General features: G+C 42.9%; 1 protein-coding gene across 1 annotated transcript in view; it reads right to left on the reverse strand.

The window, feature by feature from the left end:
- prickle1b (prickle homolog 1b) overlaps positions 1 to 14547 on the reverse strand; it is a 30201-nt gene extending 15654 nt beyond the window's left edge. The window contains exon 1 of the mRNA XM_070992461.1: positions 14325 to 14547. The gene's annotated coding sequence lies outside the window, so the exon portion shown is untranslated. The remainder of the gene's footprint in view (positions 1 to 14324) is intronic.
- Positions 14548 to 14975: the final 428 nt, after the last annotated feature.

Raw genomic sequence — 14975 nt, forward strand, 5'->3', positions numbered from 1 at the left:
GGCCTTCTTTCCAGGCATGCCAATGCATATTTGAAATTGAATGAGAGGAGAGAGAGGAGCTTGGCAGTCCAGTCAGAGGGTAAACCTTTCAGAAAAGCTCTCAAGTTTTCAAAGGGTCCTGGCACTGCTCTGCAAAAGCCACTTTGTGTTTAACCCTCCGCAAGATGTGCATCGAGTTTCCTGAGATATTTATCTGGATATGCGTTTTGAAAGCTCTGGATATCCTATATCAGACAGACGGTAAAGAGGAAAACCTCTATTTTTTGGGACAGACGAAGTGTTTAATTCAGATGACGACAATAGACAATGAAAATAGACAATGAGTGGGGTGAGGAATGATCTGGTGTGAATTGAGGACAGGTCAGAGGATGAGTGGCTTTGTCCCTGACAATGGGCAGATATCAGCCCTTCAGACTTGTGGCCATAGACTCATGGTTCTCCAGAAAGCACAAGAGGACAGATGACCTTGCTGTCTCCTCTGCTTCCTCTCTGAAGAGAGAAGGTGCAACAGTGCAGAAAGTTCTTTAAAATGAAGCCTTATTGTTGGTGTTGAAGGTGTCAGTTTGGTTCATCGTGGTCTTGGACTTGCGTTTTATTTCTGGATCCATGGAGCTTTTGAATTTGTAGCATCACAACTTACTCTCTGTTTATCATCTGTTCCTTGCTTTGCAATATAAACTGTTTTTTTAATGGGTCTTAGCCATTATCAGGCAAAGACATCATGTATCAGCACTCTTTAAAGCCATTGGACATGTGCTGAATGGATGATACCCTGGTCTCATTCAAATGTCTGAGACTGATGAGCAGGAACGAACTAATGGAGGGTTTATGCAGTGGCCTTTGACACTGGCGCTTGCAAATACAAACACATGATGCACCAATAGCACATGTGAACTCATGCACAGTTTCACCAATAGCTTGAACTGCTTTAAATTTGTCCTGTTTAATCTTGGAAAATGGCAAGTACTCTGTTATCTTAAATGGTATCACTTCGCTTGCAGCTTCACATTTCACAAGCAGCTATCTAAGACTGACAGATCCACCCACAACCGTTCTAGGACAGAGAAACATGCTGACTTTAAATGAAAATGAATCTGATTTCATGGAGGAACCTTTGGCTGATATCCAGTATTATTTAAGAGGATATTATTGGCCAGAAATAACAGCCTAACCTTAAGCCAAGTAAAGTCAGAACTAATTTGGACAGAAATCTTTTGATCAAGTCTCTCAAAGGACTTTCTGAGCGTAGTTTTCTTTCCTTGGCAAATGCTTTGCACCAGAGTTCAGACAAGATCTAGCGGCCTTTTCTATACTTGAAATCTAAGACCAGGTCTGGACTACACACTTACTGCACACACACACTCTTACACATACCAGGCACACTTACTCACTCCGTCTGGCTGCACATTTCATTTATCTATTGGAACAGAACTCAACTGGTAATTTGGCCTTTTCCTAACCTTTACTGTGCTGAGCAGACGTGCTCTTTTCTGCAGTGATGTGCTTCATTTTCATTTATAACAGTCATTCACACCTGGACTCTACTGCCACGACTGTCTTTCATCCCCAGGAGGCAAGTCGGGGTTTAACTGATCCCTTCAAATGCAAATATCAGGGGAGACATCCCTCTGGTTGTTCAAAACAGATATCAACAAGGACAGTGACATGTCCCAGCATGTTGTGGGACAGTTTGTCCAAAAAAAAAAAAAAAAAAAGCCAAACAGAACAGAAAGCTCAAGCAGCGCATGGAGACCATTCCTGATGTTTAAGTAGCGTGAAGTACAAACACCTGATGAAATATCTAAGATTGTGCAAATAGCTCTTCTGCACAGGATTATAAGCAACAATGGCTTTGAAGGCAAACACTGTCTTGCAAATGTTTTGACATTTTCAGGACAATTACCTCATTCAATGGCAACCTTGTAATCCATGTGCTAATCTATGTTCATATAATCCTGCTAAATGGAAGGGTTGGGAGGTCACAGTGGTCATGCAAATTATCAGTGAGTAAGTGGAATATGGAGGAAAAATAGACACAATGAAAAATGTCATCTTGTTTGCTGACATCCGCAGTTGACCATCAGCAGCCGTGTTTCTCGGTAAGCTTGAAACTAACTGTAATCAGAAAACTGGCACACTTTTGTCTCAAATACTCGCTTGATGTGTTCAGCCCCTTTTGAGCATTGTTCCTCATAGTTCCCCCATAAATTAGTGGGATAACTGCACCACCAGTGATTTTCACTGTTGGCACATGCAGCTACATTCAGGAACATTTCTGTCTTGCGCCCTTTTATATACCGCTGGTGTAGCTCGGGATTCATTCTGGATTCAAATATCTAATCAGTCACTTTTCCATGAAATGTTACGAGAGATGGGAAGGACTGGTGGTACATCAATCCCTGCTTCCATTCCCACATGACCCCATGCAGAAAATGTTCCAAACATTTCATGGATAGACTGTCGGTGTGAAAGGGGCTTTAGTGACAAGAACAATCTTGAAAAAGTTCTTAACACAACAAGTAATGCTACTGAACGCAAGCTGACAAGCCCAGACAAATAAATCACCATGTAGGTATTTCACTGAAAGTGAAACTTGGTTGTCTGGCTCTGTCACTGCAAGTATATTTAAATGTCTTGTCCTGTGATCCTCCACACATAGCTTTACAAATAAAGACATCGATATTTCCACTATGTATTTTAATCAGAAATGTCCTGTTTACGCAGGCCATATGCGCAATGGCTGACAAACGAGCTCACACACATCTACTTCACAAAAAGACCTCAGAACCGCGTCTCAATTCACATCCATTATGACTGGCCATTCAACCCCATTCATCCGACAGACGCCTCTCAGCGGCCTTTCACACCAGGAAATGGATCTTTAGTCCTTGCTAACAAGGCCCACCAGCTCGACTCGCTGCTGCGAATCAGGTCCGTGGAAGTGCTGCTCAGTGGTCTCACCAGTTTGGTGTTAATATTCCCTGACACACCCAGGCAGAGTGTGATTTAAGTTTCTGGTCATAAAACCCTCGGCAGAGATTTGTTAACCACTGCAGGGTGTTACCTACACACCTCTGGGACAATGGGAGCGGCTATAAAAGTGCTGTAAAATTCAGGAAATTGTCAGGTAACTGTGATGGGAGCTGAGGTGGATGCGGTTGGGAAGCTTTAAAAGCTATGATTCCTCTTGTTCAGAACTTGGCTTTCAAGTAAAACTCTGCAGTGGGCAGTCCATTTTTGATGTTGATCTATTTTGGTTGGAGGGTCAGTTCACCTCTGGTCAAAACTATTGGATTGATTGCCAGGAAATTCTGTAGACATTTATGGTGGCCAGAGGATGAACCTTAATGACTGTGGTGATCCCATGACCTCTATCACGTTCCTCTATTGCCACCATGAGTTTCAGAGTCTATCTTTAACTGACCCTTCTTTTACAAGTGTGCTCCTTGACTAGACAGGAAACCTCCGCACATGGACCTGATCTGCAGCTTGTGTTTGTGATTTCTAACAAGATCAATAAAGCTCTCTGCTTACGGGTTGGAAACTAGAGCTGACTTCAGTCACTGTCATGCATCCAACAGATGCCATTACACGTTCGATTCATTCTCTTCCAAAATAGTAGGTATCTCATTTTGGCTAAATCGTTGCAAAATGGAAACAATCGCTGCTTCAATGCAGCTACTGTTCAGCCTTACATGTGTATCTGTCAATCTTTATTGTGCTTTTGGTTCTGCCTATATCCCTGCATATGTAGCCAATTATTCAGACGTTCAAGTGGATTTTTCTGGAAATCCCTTCCCTGCTCACAGGCTGATTAGAGCATGTTGAGGAACAATGCTGTTTCAGTGCTAAATGTGGTTGTCAAAAACAGTACAAAGGCGTTTCCCGTACGTGTCTAAAGATAACTTATTCATTATGATTATTATCATTATTTTGAAAGGTTTGGCAAGGTTTACCTCCCTTACACTGCTTAATACGTGTCATTACCTGAATCGGACTGCATGCAAGTTGAGATGGTCCCTGCAGGCTAAATTGTCTTGCCAAACCAAAGTATCCTCTTGGATACAAACTGTTTCATCAGGAAAGTGGGTTGTATATCCACCGTGGAAAAACAACTGATAATAATGATGAAGTATATAATTCTACATTTCAAAATAATGGTAACCTACATGAAAAGATATGTACACATACTTATTCCACTGCGCAATATCTGTCACTCTACAATCACATTTCAAGCATACTTGCATTACAACATGTAACTGTTGATATTTATCTATAATAAAAGAGACTCCAAAACCTGTGACTTAGGATTTAATCAATGGTTATCCCCTAGCAAAGCAAAGTTTGTTGGAAGGGATGGAGCCTGTACTGCTTCTATAGATCAATATTTTATTAGTAACACCACATACAAGTGATATTTCAGCTCACTTCTCCACAGACAGTGCATGGTGTTTGGAATAAATGGTACACCTTGGCAGCAGTACAGAGTGTACACAGTGTTCTTCCCGCTGTGTTTATATTTTTGTCCAGCACATTCGAGGACTTGAGGTGTGCATGCAAACATTTTACCTGCCAAATCTAGTGAATTCTTGATTTTGGTTTAATCGTGGGGTGAGCCCCCCTCGATCTTACTCTCAATGATGAGCGGCGCTAAAATAGGCAGCTACATTAAACAGACGTGTTCTCAACTGGCCATGGTGTGATAAACCCTTTATAATACCTGGAATCTGCATGAAATGAAGGGGTAGTTTTCACACTTACCACGTCAGTGACCAAATGGAATGTAAGTGAGAAACACCATCACAAACCCGTGATACCTATTCCGAAACAATAGATTAACAACAGATCGTGATTACAGTGAAGTGTGTGTGCTTGTGTGTGTGCATGTGTCAACATGTATTACTCATGTTGTGGGGACATGAATGTGTTTACACAGTCAGGTCAAGCTTAGAGTAAGGTTAGATTTAGGTTAGGAAGGTTAGGGTTAGGCAAGTAGTGGTTCGGTGGTGAAAAGTCCCCAGCAAGTCAATGTAAGTCTATGTAATGTCCTCAAAAGTGATGACAACACAACCGTGTGTGAGTGTGTGTGTGTGTTAGAAGCATCTCCCAGGCTGCTGCGATCGCACTGCCTCACACACACAGTGATAATCCTCTACAGAAGAGAAAGAGCAGGCTGATATTTATAACCGTAACGGCAGTGAGCGATGGGCTGATGATTAAAATGGAAAACGTCAAGAACCAGATTGTCTTGTTCTTGTTGACAGGAAAAAGATATACGTCTCTTTAGTCTTGCTACACTTGACTGAGTAAGAAAAGGACAGCGTTCACGTTTGACCCACTGATGTCAGGCCTACAAAGTGTAATACTTCAAATTAAAGACAATATTCTTGCTAAAGTCACAAATAAGCGGTTATTTAGGCCACAGATGTAAAGCTGACAGACAATAAAAGATAAGAAACCAGTTCCCCTTGTTCTTGTTAACAGGAAAATAAAAGTTGACACACTCCAGCTGCGCTCGTCAGAAATAAACTTGTTTTTTATTTTTACTGGCCTGAGCGATACTTTGAACTGAGAATGATGCAGCATCGCTATTGCCATTACGTGCAGTCCTTCCATCAATCTGTGAATCCATCTGACTGATTTATAGCGTGTCACATGTTTCAGCCAAAACAAACAGATAAGTCAGAGCTTTTAATGAGTTGTGCCACTCTCATGATAGAAGCATTGCTTATGAAAAACAACCCCCACTCCAAAAAAAGAGAGAAACAAATATAAAAACAGCTACATCTGATGACATATCATGCAAAACGAGGAGCAGCATTGCATCATATTTAATATGGGAAAGCTGTGTGTGTGTGTGTGTGTGTGTGTGTGTGTGTGTGTGTGTGTGTGTGTGTGTGTGTGTGTGTGTGTGTGTGTGTGTGTTTATGAATCCCCCATGAATTCTGAATAAGAGATAGATGTAGGACAGGGATTGGGGTTGTGTACACAGAGGCTTAATGACAGGACCCTGGAGGGATGGCACATCAGTCAAGCGGAACAGACAAACACACACTTATACATATACACACACAGACACACATAAACCGGCTGTGTATTACACAACCAGCACCGGCACTTTCCCATAATTTAGCACTGGAAACACAACAAGAGCTGGGAACGGCGGCTCTGACCAAGTTCGCAGCCTCGGGCACTTTGTCACACGCGGGCTGCAGTTTGGCCTACATGCGGCTGGCTTAGTTCTCAAGACAGCGTTGTGTCAGGAAAGGGCGTGTGTGTGAAACCATATAGCCTTTAGTTCCAATAGCTCATTCCCAAGGTGCTTTTTGTTGAGCTTCATATGGGTTACTGAGCCAGCGATTGAGAGAGAGAGATTTTTTTTATGAAAAGAGACGGATAACAAAACAACTGAGTGATATCAGCTTAGCTCAGCACGGCAACGCTAACATTTTGGTGGCGGGTTTGGATGCCACGAGGGCGACAGATATTGAGGGGATGTGTTATATGAAAGTGGCTTTGAGCTCTGTTCTTAAATAAACTCACTATCACAGGGAAAGTGGCGTGACTGGCCAGTTTGCGGGGTGTTTGCCTCCCCTCCTCTCCCGGGGACTGTGGTTGAATTCGGCCGGGCAGCCGCTGTTGGCATTCCACACTGACCCTCGAGTAGCGGGCCTGAGGTTCATGGGTAAACAGACAAACCGTTTGGTGGGCTCACTGTGTAATTTTGGAGCCTGTCTTACCCTCTCGCTGCCTGTCTTTCTCATCCAACCCTCCCCCTTGGCTTCCCTCTCAGCCAGCCATATCCTCAGTTGGCCTCTCTGTTAATTCAGACCTACCTGACAGTTCTGACTAAAACCTTCTGGGTTTACTATCTGTCCCGCTCGGCGACAGGCTCAGCTCTCTAAACACACACTGAAGACTAATCTGCAACAGATGGGAGACGGACCGGGGAGGAAGTAGTATAAAAGGATATACAGCATATTTGTACCCCTCTGAACCAAACGATAGGGTTTCAGCGAAGTTCCGAGCAAAGCCGGAGGAGGAGGAGTTGTAATGATGTGCACTGCGGCAGCTCCCAGGGGCTTAACTGGACATATTACTTGGAGATATAAGCTGTCCATCCGCAACCAGATGTCTGAAAGGCCCTGAGGGGGATTCTTGAAGGCTTTCTCTAAAGGGAAAATGCGCACACACTCATTCACACACTCTAACAGCTATATGTAAAGCACTGAATAAACAAAAGCATATGGAAACAAGCAAATGTGCACGGATACATATATGTGTACACACATAAACAAGCCCGCACATGTTGGATTTCACGGGTGGCTGGTCCGGGATAATGAACACCTTGGCCCCCCCAGTTTACTGTCTGGTTTTTGAGGTCATTAGTGTAAACACAAAAGACATTTACTTACTACCTCATTAATGCAAGTGGCAATTTAACGCCCTTTCTCTGGTGGAAAAGAAAAAAAAAAAGGAGCGGATGGATCTCACAGTGCCAAAACCCAGACAACTGTCAAATCACTGTTTGTATTGGTTTTGCGACAAGCACTTGGAAAGCCCCGAGCTTTCATCAGCTAACCACCACGGGTGAATATCTGTTACATTCTCCCTCTCTGAGAGGGAGAAGAAGTAGTCCTTGCTGAAGGCTATGCTTCCTCTTGCTTACTTGCCACAGAGCACCACGGCGCTTGGGGGTTTTTAATGGGGGGTACGGGTTATATAAGCACACAATTTACCTATTATAAGAAAGCGGATGCTTCAATTTGAGGAGTATGTACCATCAAGATATGCTTGGCACATTTTTGTGCACAAACAAATGTAATTTAAACCTGCAATCACAGATTTTTGGCTACTTGTTTGGCAGCTGTGAACACACTACTCACATTAGCACCTCGTAAGTTGATATGTTGAACATGCGAGCACAAAGTTGCCTATTTACACATCCCCTAGATACGGAGAAGCATTACCGTCCATCTGGGGTTGTGTTTTTGGCCACCTGGCAAACGTAAATTCAGCATTCACTCTTCTTTAAGCTCTGTTTTTGGTCTCCACCAACTCCTGAGGAAAATATTTAGCTTGTTAGCTGCTAAATGCTCCACTACTCTCCAGCTAGTTGCTAACTTTGTCATGCTGTTTCATGCTTTTTGCTTCCTGCTTTGGCTGAAAATTACTATGAGAGCTGTGAGAATGAAGTAAAAGATTTGTGGACCAGAAAAAACAAGCATAAGAAAACCAAGACACTAAAACTCTCGGTAGGGCAGAGAATTGAGCAAGAGATCTCTTCCGTAGATTCGTCACTATGATTGACCACTTTCAAATTTGTTCAAACGTTATGATGAAATCAAATTTATAGCAGCTTTAATGTGCATTTTGTAGTGAAAGCAAAGCACTCCTGCAAGTGCTGAGGAAAAAGCAAATGTGAAGCTTTTGGCAAATTTGGTGAAAATCCTGTAATTTTCCCCACCCTCACTTACACAGTATTTATCACAACAGGCCATTTCCTGACTCCAAGTGGCATCAGATTGGATGTAATCCTCTGGGATGGTGTGAGGCAACATGGAGATACAGTGACAGATAGGACATGTCTCCTGAGACTCCTGCAGCCAGGCGACCACCCAGCAACCAGGCGTTTACGTAAATGTCAACTAAATGTCTCATCACAGGGACATCTTGATGAAATTGTGCAACTTACGTTTGTCCAAAAAAGCTTCAATTCTTCATCTGCTTCTGTTTATTGAAGCAGCTTGATTCGTTCTTGGAAAAAACAGAGCTGGATTCATGAGAAGATCCCGTGTCTTCCGAGGCTTCATGCATATTGGAAGAGAGGTGAAGTTGGAGACAGAAATGCTGGGAGAAAAGAGCAGACTGTCTCCGATTAGCCGAGGTTGAGACGTTCTGCTCAGGAGATCGCCTTAGCCTAAGGAACACACTGTCCGACACATGAGACCACATGAGACCAATTTCAGGAGGGCAGGCAGGAGCAAAGTTTTCTTGATGCAAACAACCAAACACCAATCTCAGACTCACATATAAAATGCTTCCCTGTAGATCCATTTTGGAATATTTATGAACAAATCTAATCTTTGTTTTTGGCCTGGTTCTGTTTTTGAATTCAACTATTTTTAGCCAACCGTAGTTGGATAATGGCTTTCTTTCTATTATCCATAATATACTTTATTTTCATGCCAAAAAGATTAGGTGTCATTTGCATTTCAGGACATTTTTCAAAATCTATTCTTTGCATGATGCAAACATTTGCAAGTCTTTACCGTCTTGATGAAACGAGACCATGTTTTTGATCACATTCCCTCCGCTCACGACATGACTGTTGCATGTAAACCGTGTATCTCTGAAATGTCAGCTTTTCACTAACAACAGAGGGATTGTTTTCGGTTCTGCGGCGATGCATTTTTGACATTATCCCGTGGATTTAGAAAAGGGTGGTCCCTCATCTGAGCACATGAAACCACCAAACATCAAACTGTGAAACGTGATCACTGAAATTGGAATTAGGGAGGTTTTTGCATCACAACAGCAATATTGTATGAACGATGTCGCACCCAACAAACCAGAATCTGTTATGGAGACCTTTTATGTTTTTCCCAATCAAAAACAAAACTGAAAGCTATCATTTGTGTTCTGCCTCAGGGTGGTCATTTGACTGGGAATAATTACGTGGTTGTTTTGTGCAGCAATCTTGTCTTCCTATATGAGACTTTGCTTCTATCTATACGGTTTACCTTTACTTGAGCTTTAAAGCCTTTTAATTATTGTCATCTAATAATCATCACCTTTAATGTCTCCATAACCACTGCGGCTGGCGACTGGCAGTGTCTGGGCAGGTGTGTGTATCTGTGTGTGTGAGTGGCTTTAATCATCATCAAATAGAGCTGTGTGTATAGGTAATTAAGGTGGTGCCAAATCGACTCTCACTCGGAGGCACGAGTCAGGAACTCTCAACAACACCTCCGTTTTGCATCGCTTAGCAAGTGCTGCGGGCAACTTTATTTCAGCTGTGCTGCAAGTTTTGACACAGAATTGACTGCAACTCCCTCACAGAGTCCATTACTCAGTGTCTGATATTCTTCTAAGCCCTGGATTACTTTTCCTCCCCACAAGCTGACCATAATACCAGGCTTGTGGAGCCAATGCGGCCTGCAGGGTTTGGTCTGTAACCACTCAATGAGCACAAGGATCACGATTAGTGTTTGTAGATCAAGGACTGCAGTCCCTGCCCCCTCAACACACACACATTTACACACCGCACCCTTCACCTCCTCAGCCTAGCTATGGTTTATGGCTACTGTAGGCCAATATACATACACAATATTAGCTTTTCTTTCTCCATTTACAGTGTAATATTCCTTTGAGCAGCAACAAACTAGCAAAGAGTCTGAACAGATATTTCCATCACATGCAGTGAAATTGCCTAGATTTGGGTGCAACTAATGATTATTTTCATTTTCAACTGATGTCTTATGTAACCGTTTAGTCCATAATTGCTCAGAGTGCTAGCTGACATCTTTAGTTTGCTTGTTTTGTTCGAGCCACAGTCTAACCCTGCCAAATTTTAAAATTTAATGACACAAACCATAGAAAAGCAGTGATTCTTCACCTTTGCTGTGACCAGTGTTGCATTTTTGCTTGGTCATGGTTGGTCCCAGCACTGGCTCTATGGAATCACCCACTGCACCAGAGATGAGGCTGCTTTGTGCCAGCCAGCGCTAATTATAGCTGGTATAACTATATTAACCCGAGACTTGTTTTACCTGAGAAATTGTCTTTGTTCACTGTTTTATTCAGCCCGTTCACTGATTGGTCCTTCACTGTTTGGCCCTTCACTCACATCTACAGGGGATAGCTCCTTGGCAAGCGTGTGTGTGTGTGTGTGTGTGTTTGTGTGTGTCTAAATGTGTGTGTATGAGGGTGTGTTTTCTGAGGTTTGGAATGATTTACACAACCCCACACTCGATTAATTCCAGTATGACAGCATAAACTTGCCTGTGTGTACACATGTTGATCTGAGGTATAAGGCTGACAGAGGTGCACAGACAGAACAGTGTTGGCTCACTAATAGATGGAGGGTTTTTGTTTTTTTTGTTTTTTTACAGACACACACACACATGCAAACATACACACACACTTCACATTCATGTTTATGTTTCTTGATGGTTCCATTTATTTAATCTAATGCCAATCTGTGCTCCAACTCAAACACCAGGACAGAAGAAATCTGTGAATGTGCATGACCCCCCTGAACCCCAGCCAGCCTGCAGCAAACCATCCAAAAAGCACACATTATTAGTTTATGTTTATAACATTAAGCCCTGTAAATATGAGAAACTGCCCCCAAACACAATTTATCACTGAGGGGAACAAAAAAAGCATCACTTTAAGCTAACCAAGGATTTAAGTTACCCACCATCAAGTCAAAATTTTCAGAATTTTGTCTCCACATTGTTTTAAATGCGACAATCGTCTTTTGAATTGAATCGACTCTGACTCAAACAGAAAAGGTGAAACACGGCACATCTTGAGCTCTTCAAACATTTTTACTGCTGTGATCAGAGGAGGTGTTTTAACTGAGCGGCCAATGGCTCTAAATCCAGAACACCCTTCGTCGCTGAGCAAAAAGGTTTTCCAGGAGAGTGTCCAACAATATCAAAACAATCTCCAGGCTGGATTTCCTCTCTGGCACTCAAACCCCGCTGGAGAATGAGAATCTGGGTTGCATATGAGAAAATGAAGACCCTCTAATCGAGAGACACTGCTCTGAAAAATGAGTCTGTCAGTTTAGAATTTGTCCATAAACAAAGTGTCAGCGGGGGCCTCAAAACAGCCATGCAACAAAAAGTCAAGGATGCATTCATAATCTGTGCACATCTCCTGCCAAAGCCAGCCTCATAAATGTATGACGTTACATGGCCAGTCATCGTCTGTCTTTCGCTGAAACCTCAAAGGTCATCTTCTCCAGAGCTGCTTCACATCCTCCCTTCTGATTCACATCCTCCTCAGCCGCAACATCTTCCTCTTCTCTTCGCTTTGACGTGTTTAAACAAAATCAACCTTTTCACCCTGGCTCTGTTATTTGTGAAGCCAGCAAAAACCTTCCAACAAACTTCAGCATTGAGGACATAAACGCTAATTGAGCTGGCTTTTGGGAAATACTCTTATTTGCTTTCTTGCAGAGCACAAGATGAGAAGATTGACACCACTCTCATGTCTGTGTGCTAAATACGGTAGTTAGCTTAGCTTTGCACAAAAACTGGAATTCTTGGGAATAAGCTTGCCTGCTCTGATGTCAAAATCCGCCTATCAGCACGGCTAAAGCTCATTCATGAACAAGTTATATCTTGTTCACTTAATTTGTACAAAAACCAAAGTGTAAATACAACACTTAGCGGTTTTATGGTTGATTATGTGTCTGGCTATTTCTTGGCTGGGGGTGCTGACTTTCTGGAATCTCTGCCTGGTGACTAACTCTAGACTTGTATATAGATTAAATGAATATCACATAACGTGTTAATTAATGAGCTTTTTCACTGTTGAACAGGGTCTGGCTAGCTGTTTCCTCCATTTCAAGTATTTAAGCTAAGCTAACCGGCTGCTGGCTCTAGCTACATATTTGAAGTACAGATGTGGAAAAAAATGCGTATTTACATTACGTTATGCGTGTTACTGCTGCACACAAGCGACAACGGACGATAGCAATTATATGAAATGTAGAGACAAAAGCCTCTGTTCAGCATCCAGTAAAAGCATACTGTAGAATGTTGTGTCCCATCGTCGAGTCAAGCATACCGATTGTTTCAGCTGCTACTGCCTGACTTGACTCTCCCATGTGGCTCAAATGGCTGACCAATTAACAGCAGCTTAACTCCTGGTTCCACACACCTCTCTCCCTCCCTCCCTCTCTCTCTCTCTCTCTCTCTCTCTCTCTCTCTCTGTCACACACACACACATGCACAGAAGCCCACAACAGACATGCAGATCCACGAGCACTGGCGCCCAGTACCACACACAGACAAGGACACACACACACACACATACAGATACACACACACACACACACACACACACACACACACACACACACACACACACACATACTCATTAACAAAGGCTTAGCATTGCAGCGTGTATACCCCCAGCAAAGTGTAGCATAGTCTGGCGGACTGGCCTCCCACAGAGGGGGAATACACCTCAGTCACCTGATCCCCGGCTGCTCTCATCCTGGATCAGCTAACTACACAGCAGTTTGTCACTCAAGCGCAGCGACCAAGCCTGCATGGCATGCAAACTGCACATTGAGAACAGCCTCTTTCGAAATGTAAGTACTTTTAAATTTAAGAGACTGACTAGATTTCAGTAAACAAGCTTTCTTCCAAGTTTTGAGAGTCAGAATCAAAAGCTGCTCTCAGTGCAGCATCTTGACAAATCTCTTCCACCACTAGGTGCCACCACTGACTTTAATACAGATAACACAGCACTGAAAAGACCATCTTAAGGCGTCCCTATACAAGACTCACATTCAGTGTTTCAATTTTTCTTTATACTCTTTATATAAATGTTCATGCACGTTGAAACAACATTCTGTATCTCAGACAAGACAGATTGGTGCCATGATATGGAGAAAATCACCCATAAGCTTGAAACAACTTGATTGTGGTGAAAGAAAGGCAAGCACTTCAAAGTTTGTTTAAAAGGTAGATGAAGTATGATTGAATATGAGAAAGCGCTTTCTTTGGTTAATTGTTCTGTGCGGCTGAAGTGATGTGGCTTCACTTTGACATGTTTCTGTGGGTCTGGGCTGTGGTCTGTCAACACGCGATTCTGAGGAGATCAAGAGCTGGATGAGAAGACTCTGAGTGAGCACGTAGACAAACCGAGAGAGACCACCTGAGTGACAGGCAACAGCTGAGTTCACACATCTGGAAACCAAAATGCAACCCCTCCATGACGCGCGTCTTTACGCACACGCACTCTCCAAACTAAAAAAATCCCCCCGATTCAGCCGCAGTTTTTCCACTTTTTTTCCTCTCTTCCTTCAGGGAAAATGTCTCACAGAGCCTCAACTATCGCTTTGTTTTCTCGCTTTGGTGTGTCTGGCCATGAAGTAATGGAGACACAAATCATTTCCATCTCCCAACCTTGTTGCTGCATGATGATTCCCAGCAGATGGAGGCTAAAACAAGCCTCTCTGGACTTGACATACAGCTTTTATTCATGATTCCACACACAACCATGTGCACTAAAACAGCAAGGTAGCAATATTTAAAACATTAGAAAATCACTGGAATAGTTCTGAGCGTGACACTCACCTCTTAGAAGCAAAAACTTGGTCCGGGGTCGGGGCTGAATATTCCGTTTATCAGAATAAAATCACGACTCTGGAGGCATCCGGGCTGACGGCATCCAAACAAACAGCACTCAGCGCCGCTTCGAGTCCTGACTCAGCTCGAGGGATGGAGTCTTTCAGTGCATGCTGGATAGAGACACAGAGAATGGGACGTTCACCAGCGTTGAGCGCTGCGCAGCTCTGGCACAGAGTTAAAGCGTCGAGAAATGACATTAGCGCTGCTCTGCGCCTATTGGTTAAACATGACCCCCCCCCCTCCTCCTCCTCCACACACACACACATACACGCCTCCCTCTCCTTCTCACTTACAGACACACAGCTTATACATCCATCATTTTATGGATAGATTTTGGAAGAATAATCAAGTCCACATGGTCTATTTTTGAAAGAAAAAAAAAAAAATCAAAAAAACATGCGAGGTTCTCATTAGAGTCTATGTGTTAAAAATACCATAAAGTATGATTGTGAACTCATTATGGACCACAACAGAGGCTCTGCAAATACTCACAGGAACACAGCAGCAGTTACGTAATAAGATGTGCTTGGGTTCACCTCATCTTCATAGATTACACTCAAAAGTTTATGAGAAATGCTTGATTGAAATAGAGTGACT

This window comes from Chaetodon trifascialis, chromosome 22 (genome assembly GCF_039877785.1).
Source record: "Chaetodon trifascialis isolate fChaTrf1 chromosome 22, fChaTrf1.hap1, whole genome shotgun sequence".
Classification (NCBI taxonomy): Eukaryota; Metazoa; Chordata; class Actinopteri; order Chaetodontiformes; family Chaetodontidae; genus Chaetodon; species Chaetodon trifascialis.